This window comes from Geospiza fortis, unplaced genomic scaffold, assembly GCF_000277835.1.
Source record: "Geospiza fortis unplaced genomic scaffold, GeoFor_1.0 scaffold424, whole genome shotgun sequence".
NCBI classification, from domain to species: domain Eukaryota; kingdom Metazoa; phylum Chordata; class Aves; order Passeriformes; family Thraupidae; genus Geospiza; species Geospiza fortis.
This window is the reverse complement of record NW_005054354.1, coordinates 2699535-2715446: the sequence shown is the minus strand read 5'-3', so window position 1 is coordinate 2715446 and position 15912 is coordinate 2699535. Positions and strand designations below refer to the sequence as shown.

General features: G+C 41.3%; 1 long non-coding RNA gene across 1 annotated transcript in view; it reads right to left on the bottom strand.

The window, feature by feature from the left end:
• Window positions 1-14: 14 nt before the first annotated feature.
• LOC115948161 overlaps window positions 15-15912 on the bottom strand; it is a 16382-nt gene continuing 484 nt past the window's right edge. Inside the window, exon 3 of the long non-coding RNA XR_004082012.1 lies at window positions 15-1072. This is a non-coding gene — a long non-coding RNA (uncharacterized LOC115948161). The remainder of the gene's footprint in view (window positions 1073-15912) is intronic.

Below are 15912 nucleotides of genomic sequence, written 5' to 3'. Positions count from 1 at the left end.
CCAAACAGCACCAGAGGACAGTCCACCAAATGGAACAGTTTGCTGAACAAGGACTGGACAATGTACAGCAGAGGTTAAAACACAAAAGAGAAATGGCTTCATCCAGAACTCTCCTCTAGCATTGCAGGGTAAAAAGACAGCATATATGAAGCCATTTTTGAAGAAAAAGGATACCGGAGTGTTGCACTGTTTGACACTATTCCGCATTCGGAGAGCTTAACTCCAACTGGAGTTGATCTGTCTAAAAAGCTAACTACCATCCCTTCATCCCCTTCCTGTTTGCCTCTTGGAGCTGCAAGATCTGGTTTATCAAAAACAATTGCTGAAGAAGTAGAGTTCATATGAATTCTCTTAAAGTTTTCTTATGCTTGACATTGAAACTCAGTCCTGTAACAAGCTGCTGGAATACTTCTCTTCTATGAGGAAAGCAAGCTGTATGAAGCAGGTATGTAGGTCAAAATACTTGATATCAATTCACTACCATAACTTCCAGGATTACATGCTTTTAATTCCTAGTGAAGCTGATAGTAATTTGAAACTCTATCATATTTCCAGTGCTCACAGTATTTTGTTGATATTTTTGAAGCTATAGCAAGTAGCTGCTCTTTCTTTGTGTGGGAAATCAGAAAGAATGGGAGTTAAGATTGAGCAAGTGGGGAAAAAACCCCATGACTACTTCAGCATACTGAAGTTTATTTTTGCACACAATCAGGTTTCAAGTGGCTAGACAACATCAAGAAATCTTTCTCCTCCACTTTCATATGTTAATTGAGATTAGCATCTTATACTCATTTAGGCAAATTATGAAAGAATAAATCCTCAGCCATGTTCAACACAGCAGTTCCTACAACACCCTATGACATTCTGACAATTACCACACAATTTGAGTCAGAAACTATTACATTCAGCACAGAACTGGTTGGCTTCTGTCTTCATCTCCAGCAAGTTCCTGCCTTAGAACATGCACTATGCAAAAACAGCTCCTGCAGCCATGGACGGGAGAGTTGCAAGGAAATCCCAAAACCCAGCAGGAAGTAACATCTCTGTGATTCAACATGTTGAGTCTTTTCTCCTGAGAAACCAGCAAAAAAAGCACAGCATTAACTGCACAGAAAAAATCCTTATCCTGTCTACATTACAGATTCTGGAACTACTGTAGTTTGAGTGATTGAGCCTGTCTCCCTCTTCAGATTTCAGCAGTCTTCCTTTAGTGTACTTTCACCTAGGGTAGCTGGAGAAAAGAGAAAGACTTGTTAAATGTTGCAAAACAATTGCATTTCACTTCCATCAGCTGTGCAAGAACAGCAGAAAAAAATTTCTGCATGGATGAACTAGTTTTGATCATTTTACTTGGAAAAAAACCCCAAAACACCCTACAAAAAATGTTATAGGATTATACCCCAGTCTGTCACTGCAATGGAAGTAAAGCAACACATCTCAGTGAAGGCTTTCAGTGTGCGGGGTTAAGTGCTGTAGGCTTACACATTACAGAGACTGGACAGAAAGAAGGCACAAACCATTTTCTAGGCAAAATAATAAAAATATCCAAAGAGTTTTGTTAACATCACAAACCACATAAGAGAAATAAATTCCATTCTGCTCCCTGCCGTTCCCATCTGGTTTCAATTTGCTAGAGAAGACTGAAGCCTGTATTCAAAAAACAGACTGAGTTGTAAACATTAGCCTCTGCCAGCATTACTAGTAACTCATGAGGTTCCAGAGTTACCGTGGAAAGGCAAGGGGAGGGTAGGAGAAAAAGGCCTATGAAAAAGCAGGACTTACTCTGTCATTAAGCTCATTTTATTGCATTGGTTTAATCCGTGAAATGAAAAATGTTTGACGCTCAGAAGACACACACTTGCAGAAAATCCAGTTCTACTCATTCCTGTTGTTTTGCAGCATTATGAAAACAGGGGAAAGTTGAGAAAAGTCAGAACAGACTGCCTGGGCCACTGGACGCCCTTGTTTTATATGGCTTGTAATTATAGGCTGCACACTGTTGCCTAATTTATTTCTTGTCATGTTATCAGTATTCATTTCCTACAGGAATATTTTCGTTAAATTGTGACAAAATAATGAAATACAGCTGAGAGTGTCTCGTGGTAATATTTAACAATATGCCTTGAACAAGACTTTGCCCCATCTCTGCCTTTTCTTCAAGCCAACAGTTTCTAGTTAACTGTGCCCCTGACACAAAGCACTGATGTGATCTGGAAATCCACTCACATGATTAAACAGTGAAAAAAGGAGAAGGGTGTTTCTGCAGCAGTATGGGCAGAGATTTTGCATTATGTGAAACACAGTCCCTCCAGGACTCTATTTTGACTAATCTTAGGTCCACAGTCAGTCCCAACTCAAAAACTGAATATAAGAGTAGGAAGACGTGGTCTCCTTATTAAACACATCAGTCCTTTGTTCACAGCATAGTCACACAAATGATCAGCAACTGAGGTGACGGAGCACTACACTGTGCTATCAGAACAGCCCATAGGACTAGTAAAGGGCAACTAAAGAGAACATCTCAAGCCATGATTGCCTCTGGCATCCACAACTGCCCCAACATAACAGTTCCTAGTTCAGGTACATTAAGAGGCTGTGTTTCAAGGCTGAGTTGAACTCCAGTCACCTTGATGAATATGGCCCTACTGCTAATCACTCATTACTAAGATGGGTTACTACCCAAGTAGTTACAATCTTTTTTCCAACCACCTACCACAGGTCCATGACTCCTCCTCCAGCCCACAGGACAAGCTGTAAACCCCATCAGCTGTCTCAGTACTGTTTTTGGCCATCCCATGATTCCAGACTTTGCACTGACTCCCTGATGACATCATTAGCTGACATCTGTATCATTAGCTAACAGACATTAACTTTCAGCAGGTTCTCATGCAAGGCTTCCTGTTCCTTCACTATTTCTAAAAATGGCTCCCTTCACCACAGGCACTTCTCTTACTCCTGGATTAGCTCACCACACTTTTCTTCTTGATATCATCTCATTTCACCCATTTCCCTAGCCCCTTTCCTCTAGCTTTCAGTTCCATCTTCCTAACTGGAAATCCCTAATTTCATCTTAATGCACTCCCTTTAGCCTTACTGTGTGTATTATATATCAATCTACCACTTGCATCCTATTATTGATTCTTCAACACCATCAAAAAGTTGTAAACACGTGTTTTCTTCTTTCATTTCTTCTCAGATGTTGGTGCAGTTAGAAGTAACTACCAGTAATACATGTTCATGCACAGGTTAGAGCAGCTCACGGTGACCATCCTATGAAGAAGTTACCCCAGTCTTCTAAATCTAGATAATGTTATTCTCAGCCTCCAGAGGATACATGCCAACAGGCTACATCATACCTTGCTAAGTCACATGTCTCACACATGTGAAGTACGTACAATCTGACCAGAAGCAGGAATTGTGAAAGGCTTATTTTGAAACACAAGCTCCTTAAAACCACACCCCCCTCCTCACTCCCCACACACTCTTCCCATGAAAGGTTCACAACTTGGACAAGGTTTTTGGTGAGCTCTCAAATAAGCATCAAAAGGCTTTATTCTAAAGAATCAAACCAAGAACTGGAATGTGATTTACCTTGCAGCCTCAATTCTACTATCTACAACTTCATCAAGAACAACAGGAGAAGGCACCAGCCCTCCTTATGTTCAGACTGTTCAATACCCACAAAGAACTTGGCTGCACTGTGCAGACCCTCCTGTCTGAAAGCAGTGGATATTGAGTTATGCCCATCTTTCATGCAATTCACCACTTCAGCTTATATTTATATACTGTTTAACAACAAAGGCTCCTTTTCATCTTTTGATAGGGATACTCCTACCAATATTTAACTAGCTAAGTGTTGACAAAATTTTTAGTTTATTATTCATTTTGTATGGAATAAAACTGTTAGAAAATGGGAATCCCCTGCAGAGCAAACTGCACAGGTCCATAGAACTACTGACAAAAAAGTATAACTAGCATCAAAATTCTTGATTTTTCATCAGCAAATTAAAAATATATTTGAAGCCAACTGGAATTGCTTAACTTTCTCACTAGTCAAGTAAACATACTCTGCTATAGCTTCTTAACTAAGCATAATTCAGACATCAGATTAAGATTTGACTGCTTGTGCCTAATTAGTGATGCAAGAGGTTGCAAGTCTCTGTAAGCACTCTATTTTCTCCAGAATTCAAGATATTGAAAATTGCATTCTCAGCTTGTTCCCTCTCATACACAGTTTGTTTCCCACAGCAGCTAATAACACCAAAGGAAGCAGCAAGAACTGCTCAGTTTTCTAACATCTTAACTTTAAATGAAACAAAACCCTAGACCTAACTGCAAACCAATATCCCCAAAGACAGCATAACCACCATTGCTAAATAAGTGGAAAACACACAGAAGTCTGAAAAAAAGCACAGCTCTGCATAGTAGTGTAGCTACATTTCTGTGTAGCTGCTGGAGGAGCATGCTAGGACAAGCCTGGTGTTTCTATCCTGGCTCCACACATGGGGACACTTCTGCATGCCAAAGCTAGTATTTTTCTGCTTCTTGCCTGAGTGATTCTAAGCCTGCTCTGCACACGCTGCACAGTGCCAAGAAGCTCTGTACTTCTAGGTGGATTGCTGCAGACTGGTTTTTGTCAGGAAGAGTGATCACTTACAAAGCGTATGTGCACACTGATGGCAAACGAGATTCATACAATAGGCCCAGACACTTTTTCTCCCAAAGTTAACACCTGAGTACTGCTGCCAATACTCATGCAACAGGAAAAGAAGCAATTATATTGTCTTACACAATTTTTACAGTAACCAGGACCAAATGCATTTTCTGCCGCTCCCTGTTAGGAAAAACATCCAAGGCACTGCTATGGCTTTTTTTTTTTTTTGCCTCTGGATCAAAGTAACAAAGAACCCCTGAACTGCCAAGTGAAGCAGTCTGGTGTATCTTGAACTGAACAAGTACTGTTACCAAGTAATCACATTTCTTTGTTTTATAGCATGGATATATACCAACACCTACAAGTAGGATGAATTTGTAGCTATGGAGAAGAGAAACAACAGCTGATACGAAGATATTAATGGTTATTGTCTAAATATATTAATGTTACAATAGCAAAGAAGAACTGGAGTATTCAGTTTCACTGATTTCTCAAGTTAGCCATGCCTGTGCATGGCACCAAAGCTCACATAACAGCAACTAGAGGACTAATTCTAGTTATAAGCTTTAGTAGTTGTTTTGGAGACTATTCATATGCAGCTATCAAGTAAACTGTGGACTTGTTTCAGTTGAAACTCTCTCAATGTCTTTGTGTTGGTTCAAAAGGGAGAATACTGTCTAAGTGGCTGTACTATTCCTTCCACAAAGCAGGTCAGGAAATGTACTGACCTTGTTCAATAGGAACTGGTAAACCAACTCAGGGGTTGCTATATTTCTTCTCCTCATTAACGTACCCAAGGTTCCTGGGGGAGGGGAAGACAGGAAGCAAGTACTCTTCCTGCTCCCCCAACCTAAAAATAACTGAGACAGTCCTACTGCAACATTTATGCCACACAAGCACTCAAAGCCTGAAATATTTATACTCTGGGCAAACAGTCAGAGAACTCTCGCATTTTGCCCAGTATCTTTTTATCATTATCCAAACATATCTGGACATTGTGGCAGAAAAGCTTACTTTTCTGAAGGTATGCGTGAGCCTGTTGCCAGCTGTGCTCTTAAACTACATCTTTTTTCCTACCTGTCAGTTAAGCTGTAACTACAAGCCTATTTTGATTTGTGAACTTGAGCACTAGCTTCCCCTCTTCAAGCACCTCTTGCTCTGTCTTGAAAAATCTGCAGGTTTAGCAACATTTCTCTTTCACATTAGAAAGCAAAGGAAATAAACACCTCAATAATAAAGTTGAGTACAATGTTGTGGAAAAAAAATGAAGCTAAACACCATGAGAAAATTGACAGGAGAAACACTGCATACATTACAACATAGGTAGAAAACATTATCTATAAACACGGAAATTAAATTCATAGCAATTGAGCATTGTAAAACACAAGACTGATTGTGCTATTCAGAACAATTTAAGTGAAAGAACATTTGCAGGATTTGGGAGGCATGCATGCTCACAGGCTTCCTTACCCTAGTTCTCCTGCATTTAAAAAGGTGACTGATTTGGTTGTTAGTAATTCTCCCCTTTCAAAAAGCTACAAAAGAAGACTAGGCATGAACATCTAGTTCCAAAACTGGATTCAAAGTAAAATGCATATCTAGTTAAAGATAAGCGCCTTCCTTTCTGTACTGCAATCCCTCATTCTTCAGCCAGTTTCCATGATTTCTTGATGTACTTCTCACAATCTGTTCACTGCATGGAAAACCTGCAAGCTGATTTAGGCAGTCTGTTTGGCAGGTGAAAACTTAGGTGTAAAACTGCCATTCTCTGAACTAGCCTTCAGTCTAGCATTTTCTTTTGAAAATCAGAAATAACAATTTCATTCAGATACAGCAAAACTACCTGAAGTTTTGAAAGAGTCCTTAAGTTTGAAAATAGGAAAGCTTAACTCTTACATGCTATACTGTCAGCTCATAGATATTACTAGCTGACCATGACATACAGAGTGTACCTAGTCGTACACATGCAGAAAGCTGGGGAAGGAGACAATTATGGAATGACTTTCTACTTCCACAGAAAGAAGTCTCCCATCACCCTCTCCACCCTGAGACACCAAAGCTTACTCAAATTTCACATATGGGCAGGAAATCAAAGTATACCACATGGCCAGAAATCCGCAGTAGTTCAGACGCGAGTTCCCAAAGGGAAGGAAGTTATAGTTAAATACAAGCCAAATCTGTGTTTCCCTCCACAAGCTCCAGAGGATGAATGGAAAAAGGCTAAGCTTTCCTGCTGCACAACAGCTAGGAATCATGTGATGTAGGATGTAGCATAACTGTTTGAAATGTTACTTACATGCAGATCCCCTCTAAACTGATCTTTCAGAATTCCATAGTTGCATACAATGCCTCTGTTTTCAGAATTTCTATGATCAGTAGATTACAAACATACATAGCCTTGAGCTGCTTGAAAGTTGTACACTGTTCAAGAACTACACGCTAGGCCTGCTTATTTTCCAACAAAGACAGACGGATTTCAGTCAGGTTCCCTTCTTACAGTCTATCTTGTTGCTGCAGTTAGGGGCAACCCCTCCACTGATGACATATTCGAGTTTTTTTCAGTTCCCTTTTTTTAAATACTAAGTGAACGACAGCTTAGAGAACCTACAAATGCTGATAACAATACTGTTTTAGCAACTGTTCTCTGGTTAACATCAGGAATACACTTTTGGTTCTACCCACCCCTCTAAAGAGCTGCAGTTACTGGTAGAGGCCTCCATCATCCTCCCTTTGGCAATCTGCAATCCTAAGCACAGTCATTCACATACACTGGTATTTCACACTTTCACTGGTGCTGAGAAACAGCTAAACAGGCTAAATGGACCTTGGGTATATACTGCATATATACTCGCTATTTACAGAAGAATACGTTCAATTCTTATTTTTCATTGGAACAGCCAGAAGACCAGAAATCCCCATTCAAACATTTCCAGTTGAGAATCAAAGCCAAAGGAGCTCCAAAAAGGTATCACGTGTCAGACATGCTACTGCTTAATGGGACTCAAATACATATTAAAATAAACGCTTACATGAGACTCACATAACAGAAAAGCAAATGAACTTAATGAAACATCTCATCTTTATTTATGATATGACAAACAGCAATATTTCAGCTTATGAACTACAGTGGAAGTGTTTCTTAATAGTAAAAAAACCCTCTCCTTCACTCTGGTGTCAACTGGGCACATCCAAAATTCAGATTCAACCAAGAATCTTAGAAACACACTAAGAAAAACAAGGTCTACTGGACCTGCTGTTTTTGGACACCCAGTTCAGTTTTTGCTCTTTGCTGATCTGTTTCTATAGTAGGGACTGGTGATGCAGAAGGATAATACCAATACTAAAACAATACTCGTTCTTGCACCATGTAAGAAAACCCCACTACATAAACTGTTACTTCAGATATCCCTTAAAGGCTTCAGATCTGAAATGTGATCCAAGACTGCAACCTGCTCCTTCTAAAAAGATGCAAGAGATGTTCTACACATATTAATACACACATCCAAAACAGAACTTAGAGCTTGCTTTTACTGAGTGCAATCAGTACATAAATCTTGCTCAATGCTATTCAAGCAAAAAGAAAAAGCAGCCAGAGCAAGACACTTTGTTCAATATATAGGTGGGCTACAGGAAAAAAATCTAAGCTTAATGCAGCATCTACAGACACACTCCTTGGTTTCTGTTAACTACTTCAATTTATTTAAAGGGGATTATTAAGTAGTCAGACCACTGAAACAGAAGACAAGACAAACTAATTTAACTAACAGCTGCACTTGTAAGGCCACTAATATTTGTAGCACACAATCTGTGAGAAGTGTGGAAAAAGGGCTTGCCTATTCTAGAAAAAAAGAAATCAGAAGACCCTGCACTGTCAACTTCTAGATGTAGAGTAGTCTTGGCTACAGCCCCCAGGCATCGGTCCTAATAATACTTTGAAATTATGATTCCCTCCCATCAACTAGGTCTACACTAGCAATTGCAGGGTCCCACAAGTGTCTTGAAAGAGTTCTAAGACACAAAGAACTCAGTATGTTAATTTGCTCTGTATAATTCATTTTATAGGAGCATGATTTTTTTCTTCCTGTTCATAGTAGTTTCTCTAGTTTGAAATATCCTGCCTGCCAGTTTTAAGAAACAAACAAAATCAAGTCTAAATGCTTGATTGGTATTCTTCATTTTTTGACCCAAACCACATAATACATATTCTCTGAAGTAGTCCTTCAATTCTGGGATTCCCTCTCCAGCATAGGAGTATGTGAACACCTATATTTAGTGTCAGTACTTCAGGCCTAGACTAAAGCAGGCAATGTTAGACACAGGGAAAAAAAAAAAGCTTTAAAATACTAGTTGCCTACAGAACCCAGTTGCATTTTTATGCAGTTTTCCAATGTTAGTGAAAATGTAAAGGTGGCATACAGTAGTGTCACACAATTATAGTAAGTGGGCTACTACAAATCAGTAGCAGATTAAGCAAACCTGCTATGTTCAAGATTCACCAGGAGAGATACCATTTAAAGCTCTCTTCTTGCACTCTCTGGAACACAGCAAAGCAGGTGCTCTGATACTAGGCAGCAGGACTCCCATTAAAGTTTGGCTAGGCTGTCAACCACCATAGATCTACAATCTTTTAAGATGCCAAGTTGGGAGGGATCCATCAGGATCATGTAGTCCAACTCCTGGCCACATGCAGGACACCCTAAGAACCACCCCATGTGCCTGAGAGCACTGTCCAAACACTTCCCAAACTCAGGCTGGTGCTGTGACCACTTCCTGGGGGAGCCCATTCTAGTGCTCAGCCACTCTCTGGGTAAAAAACTTTTTCCTGATATCCAACCTACACTTCCCCTGCCTCAGCTTGATGGAATTTCCTCAAGCCCTGTCCCTGGTCACAGGAGTGAAGATACCTGTACAGTCTTTTATTGTTTGTACTAGAGTCAAGGAGTCAATAGCCCACTACCACTATTTCCTAGTGAACCATCATCTCCCATCTGCAACAGCAATCAGGGCAGTTCAATTTTACTGTCACTGAAGAGGAGACACTCAAGTTCAAAAATTACTGTTAGCTGAGCCCAGACATTATGGCTCCTGCATAGTCTTTCCTATGACTATGACAGAGATAGGGAAGCAGAAGTGTTTCTCAGAAACAGTTTAAAAATAGGATCTGACAACTGCCCAGCATGCCTTTATAAGCCTATGAGCTTGTTCCAGCATATGTATGCTGGGGTAATGGAGCACAGCTTTGAAGATGAATTTGAAGTAGCACCACTCTGATAAAAGCAATAGTTTTGTTTTATGAAGAGTAGTCTTCTAAATCAGGATATTTGTGACAATGACATTCAGTACTATTTAATAAATCTCTAATTAGAAAACCAATAGTTGTTCTGGATGGAATTTGAGATAGCCAGCTTACCCTGGCTCAACAAAAAAGACCACACTGCACAATCTATCATCAGCCTGACAAACTGGGCCACAAGCACAGCGGCCCAAAATGAAGCAGCACAACCATCGCCTAGCACGTAGCAGGGAATACAGCTAGTAAAGCACTTCTTGGACTAGAGATTAAATTACTATCTCAGTATCATGACCAGCCACAGTCTCTTTGAGGGATTGTTTCATCTGCATTAATAAAGTGGCACAGTTCTGTACCCCCAATTTTTTTTACCTTACTTCACTAAAATTCGGGGAATCATATGACAGTCCTGTGTCATGACTAACCTGCTAATAAAGGCAGGAATGTGGAAGGAGGGAGTTTAGCACAAGAACTGGATGCTAATGCTTGTCTCCCAGCCACCTCTTCAGCTTAAGTTCTTGTGCCCTCCACACTAGTTCTAATCTGAGAACCTCCTATCTGCCACACAAGCTAGTTTTGGACTTGTATTTGATTCATCTATAGCAGCTGCATTAGCACTGGATCAAACAGCTATCACAAATCCATATACAACAGCCAACTGGATAGAAAGATACTAACTTCTGTCAATAAAATACCAAAAGAAATTATTCACTATTCACCCATCTACTGAAGCTTGCTGGAAACAAATCCATTACTATAGTCAGTGGTACTCAATGTCAAAAAGGTCTCCATTCTTAGTGCACCTTGCTGCTGTCAGACACCATAGAACGGTTTGGGTTGGAAGGCACTTCCACAATCATCAAGTTCCCAGCCCCTACCATGAGCATGGACAACTCTACTGGACCAGGCTGTTCCGGGCCCGATCCAATGTGCCCCTGAGCACTTTCAGAAATGGGACATCCAGAACTTCTCTGGACAACCTATTCTAATGCCTCACTATCCTCTAAGCACCCCTTCCTAACATCCAAGACAGATCACTCATCTTTTAGTTTAAACCCATCTCCTACCACTACCTGCCCATGGAAAAAGTCACTCTGTTTTTCATAAGCCACATTTAAACACAGGAAGGCCATAATGAGGCCTCCCTCCATAACGAGCCTTCTCTTTTCTGTGTTGAAAAGCTCCAGCTCCTTCAGCCTGTTGAGTATTTCTGTTTTGCATCTTAACAGACCACACTGAGTAGGACTGCAGCAGTCTTCACAAGCTAAACCTTTGAAGAGACATGATATACTGCTGCATTTCTACTTTTGAGTAACATCTACTGCATGACCATGTCACATTAACAAGCTCAGAGAGGGAGCAGTCACAGTAAGAAGTTTCAGTACAGTTTCTTTTCTCCAACACACAAGCACAAAAACCCAACAGCTAAGATTTGCTTGGTTTCTGAGCTTACAAGGAACACAAACTCTTGCCTTCTGTGACAGAACCACCTTCAGCTGTACTTATGGGATGCTAGAGTCTCCAGTTCAGTAACTTCCCAACTCTGGCACAGTCCCAGTCTCCAAACTGTCAGTATTGTCTCCCATTTTCTTCCTAAAGATCCTCAAAAAGCACCATATTGCATTAACTGCTCATGAGCCATTCAATCACTGGTTATTTTCATCAAAGAACTGCTACTGACAGCATTTCAGGGCTAGTGCTGCATTATAATCATTGTCTGAGCACGACCTCACTTATGAAAGTAGCTACTTGGACCTTAATACTGCTCTCCAAAGCAACTAGTAGTTCATCAGAAAGACTCTACTTCAAGTAACAAGGTCATGCTGGAAGGAGAAAACAAACCAATGCCCCACTTCACTACACAGAGGTCACAGCAGTGAACCTGGTACAAATTCCCACTAATTCCAGGATTAGGAGGCCACATAACAGCTTTAAGGTTGCTTCTTTAAGCGAGGAACTCAACTCTTAAGAATTGTAGAACCAGCCAATAACCTGTTTTCCTGCTAAAGCAAAACCTTACTAATCTCAACTTTTTCAGAAAGATTCATTGTAACACAAAGCCTAAAGCAGTGCGCAAAGAAGTTCTTATCCTGCTGCTGTTTGAGCACTGAACACAGTCTGTCCAAATCCAGGTGGATAAACTGCTCAGTTGTCAGTCACTGGAACTCCTTTTCCTTATGCAAATAATGCAAATTCATTTGGCTAGTCACTACCAGCCAAATTCATGACTACTGCGACCCACAGGCATCACTTTTTATGATTAGCTAAGAACTCATCCTGTAGGAATAATTCTTCACTGAATATCCCAGCTATTAGATTATCAGCCACTTCTGCATGAAGTAAGCTTATTTCAAGTTTTACCCTGTTCCAACAAAATAAACTTAAATCTAAAATCCTATGAACACTTAACTAGCCTGTAGTTGAGAATAACACTTCACTTAATTTTACAGGCTACCAATCTAGTGAAGCTCAAGCGCTCTTGCTACCCACAACTGAAGGTCAATCTAGCAATGAAACTCAAAGTTTAGAATTATTTTTTTAAGAGTGCCTGTCTCAGTGATTCTAGTTACACTAGCCAAAAACCTTTAATAGGTGCCCCTCAAAACTCCTTAATAACTGCAGCTTTCCTGAGAAAAAGCATACCTAACTTCACTAACAATTAAAACCTTCATATTTCCATTTTCCCACCAGGTGCTTCGTTCTGCTCCTGTTCAAACAGGAATGTTTGTCAAGCCACACAATGAAGAGTCACATTAGAAAACCATCCATTACTATTAGGCTTATGTTTCATCCATTCTTCACTTCTATTCCTCCCATGATCACTTGCAGAAGCAAGAATGAACAGCTGAAAAAGTGCAGGATCATCTTTCAGCATGAGCACTTTTAACTGTCTCAACTATGACATTAATGCATAGCTGGATCTATTACACTGTTAGTATCTCTCTCCTTTCTCCCCTAAATACCCTTGAACTCCTGTCAGTCCCTTTGTATGGCTAAAGGTAAACAACTGTTTAAATAACAGGTCTTAGCAAGGGCTCAGACCACACATGCATGCACAGACAGGCTACTACGGCAAGTTAGAGCCACAGGTCTAACTGCTGGAGAGCATCCAGCCCACTGAAGTATCCTCCTTAAGGAACAAATTGAAGTGCTGTAGATATTGTTCGTTTCCCTGGTAAGCTACCGCAAATGTAAACTACATACCATTTTTTACCCAGTCTCCTACAGCTCTTTTCTTCCCTTCAAGATTAAAACAGCTTGCATCAGAATGGCCATAGAGCAAATGCTCTGTCTCAAAAAATACACACATTTTGTTTTTACTCATCTCCTGCAGCACAAATAATTCAGAATGTAGATGACATTGTTTTGAGACTGCACTGCAACACTACCAGAGCTACTGATTCCTCCAAGATAACTGCTTTCCTAAGAACTCCTAATAAAAACAACCTTGAAACAAACAAGAAATTACTACCAGCTCATTAAAACTTGCCTTCATTTCTGTAGCTTCATAAAAGCACAGACACACCTCCATTCAAGTACTGCTGCAATAAGCTGCGACTTACACAGAGAGCTTCTAAAATAATTAATTTCTTGGTTTTCAAGCAAAATCTGTTATCAGAGTGAGTTACCTAAAAGGCTGCTTTAAGAATTGAAATTCTAGCTGTATAAACTATTCTGTTTATAAACATAAACATTCAAACAATTCTTACACAGTGAGGCAGGCAATTACTGTTTCATAATTACAAATCACATGCCTAAATGCAAATATCAATAAAATGTTTTTTCCCCTCATCTTTAGTTGAAATTAATGTTCTCCCTTAAACACATCTGCAACGAAGTATTCACAATGTCAAGTCCCACATAAATCAGTGCTGTGTTAAAAGAATCACTGTACACTGAAAGCCTCTCTGGAAGCTTCCATCACAAAGGAGTATTTACCTTGTGTCATATGATGCCTACACAAGAAGAATCAGTAATCCAGTCATTTTAATGTTTGATCAACAAACCAACTGCCTCCTCCTAACACCATTTCCAGTAAGCTTTTTTTTTCTAACAAAAAAATATGCACAGCCTCACAATCTCTAGGACTCAAGAATCTTGCTCTTTATAGTCCACACAGAAGTCAGCTGGCACAACGCTCAGCTGGCAGCCACCTTCTGACACTCAAAAGAGGGGAGATTGCTCTCTTAGAAAACAGAGCTTACATCCTAAAACCTAAGCTCAAATGAGACTACAGACATTTGAAAGCTTCACACTCTGTCATTCCTAATTACTGCCTTCTCCCTTTCTTTCGTGGTATCCTCAATAAACCTACAAAGGAAAAATGTAGTGCAGTTAGATGCTTCCAATCCTGTTTTTCTACCCCTCCCCCCACAACACAGGGATGCCCTGCAGGCTATATATGCGACCAATATGAACTACTTACAGCAGCTCCCAAGTCCCCAGTCAGTTCTTATATAACTGAACTCCACCTCACCATATTACTTATGTAACACATATTAAAGAGCAGCTATTATACAGAAATCTTCTCTATTAGTCATACACTCAGTTACTTTCATTCCAGTTCTCAAACAGCACATTTGTGGACTAGTCAAGCTTTATGCCCATTCAGGTTGCCACTGTGGAGGTAAAAAGAAAAAAAATCCAGAAGAAAAACAAGACACGGGAACTAGCGCTGAATTGCTTTGAAAATATGAGAAGCTCAACCAAACAGAAATGCATTCCTTAAAGAAAAGAGTTAGGATTGGAAAACATACATTTTTCACTTCCCACCCAGCGAACAGTGAAATTTTTTTTAAAAAGATCCGGAAAAATGTATTTGCCAACCTTCCAGGCCTATGTAACAAGTTCATTTGCCTATGGACCTCAAAGTAAACCATGGGGAGTCCTCACAATATTTGCAGACCATATCTTTCATTTCCACTTATATACATCAATTCCCGTGTTAAAGATGCAGGCCATTTGCGGCCTGACTTTGGAATACACCTATCCCTCCACAGAAAGCTGCTCAACTCCTTCAATAGGATTCAACAGCACACAAAGAACAGCGATCCACTTTTCCTGTTCAAACAGAATAAAGTCATAAACAGCTGAGAGATATTCCCTTGGCCACCCCACCCGTACCCCCAGCAGAGCAACACTAGAACAGCCAAGACCTCCTCGTCAGAACAACTTCGCACAGCCTGTACGTTTTCCTCAGCGGCTTTAATGAGGTCATTTAGACATCACTTAAAACGACTGTTCCAGTAAGAACCACTCCATAACCCCCTGCAACTTAACTCAGAGCAGAGTGCCTCCGCACCGAGCGGGCGGCACTGCCGTGAGCGCACCCCGCTCTCACGCTCGGGCGGAGCCAGCAGGCACCCAGGGGGAACTTTCCCTGGCGGACGGTAAAGCCTTGCGCAGAGAGGGGGCTGAATGGAAAGCTTCCCCCAAGAGCAGCTACACCCTGGAGGTGGGTGGAGAGTAAAGAGAGAAGCGAGAACCTTCCTCGGTAGCAGCTACACCCTCGTGCATAAGGCTGATGGGGGAAGGGAACCAGCGCGGGACCGACGACGTTGTGCAGGAGGAGGGGGAGGGAAGCCCGGGCTCTCCCGGGCAGCCGCCGCCGCCGCCTAAGCCAGCTTGGTCCGCAGCCAAACCCCACAGGAATGCAACGCGGTCACATGACCTCCGGCGGACGTGCAACTCCCTTCCCTCTCCAGGGACACCCTGCGCCATCTTGTACTGACGCAGTTACAAAGGCAGGCATGAGTTGCTCCCCTCTCGCTCGTTTCCCGCTCCTCTCAGCACAGCCCCGGCACTATTCGGAAAGGAGAAGCCCAGGCCTGATCCTGCTTTTCTTTTCGCCAGCTCTTCGGGGACGCCCTGCCCGCGGAGTCTTCCCTGGCGCCGAGATCATGGCGCCCGTTTTCTCCCCTTGCCTCCCCCGGCAGCTCCCGACCCTGCCCAGCTGCGGCTGCCCCTG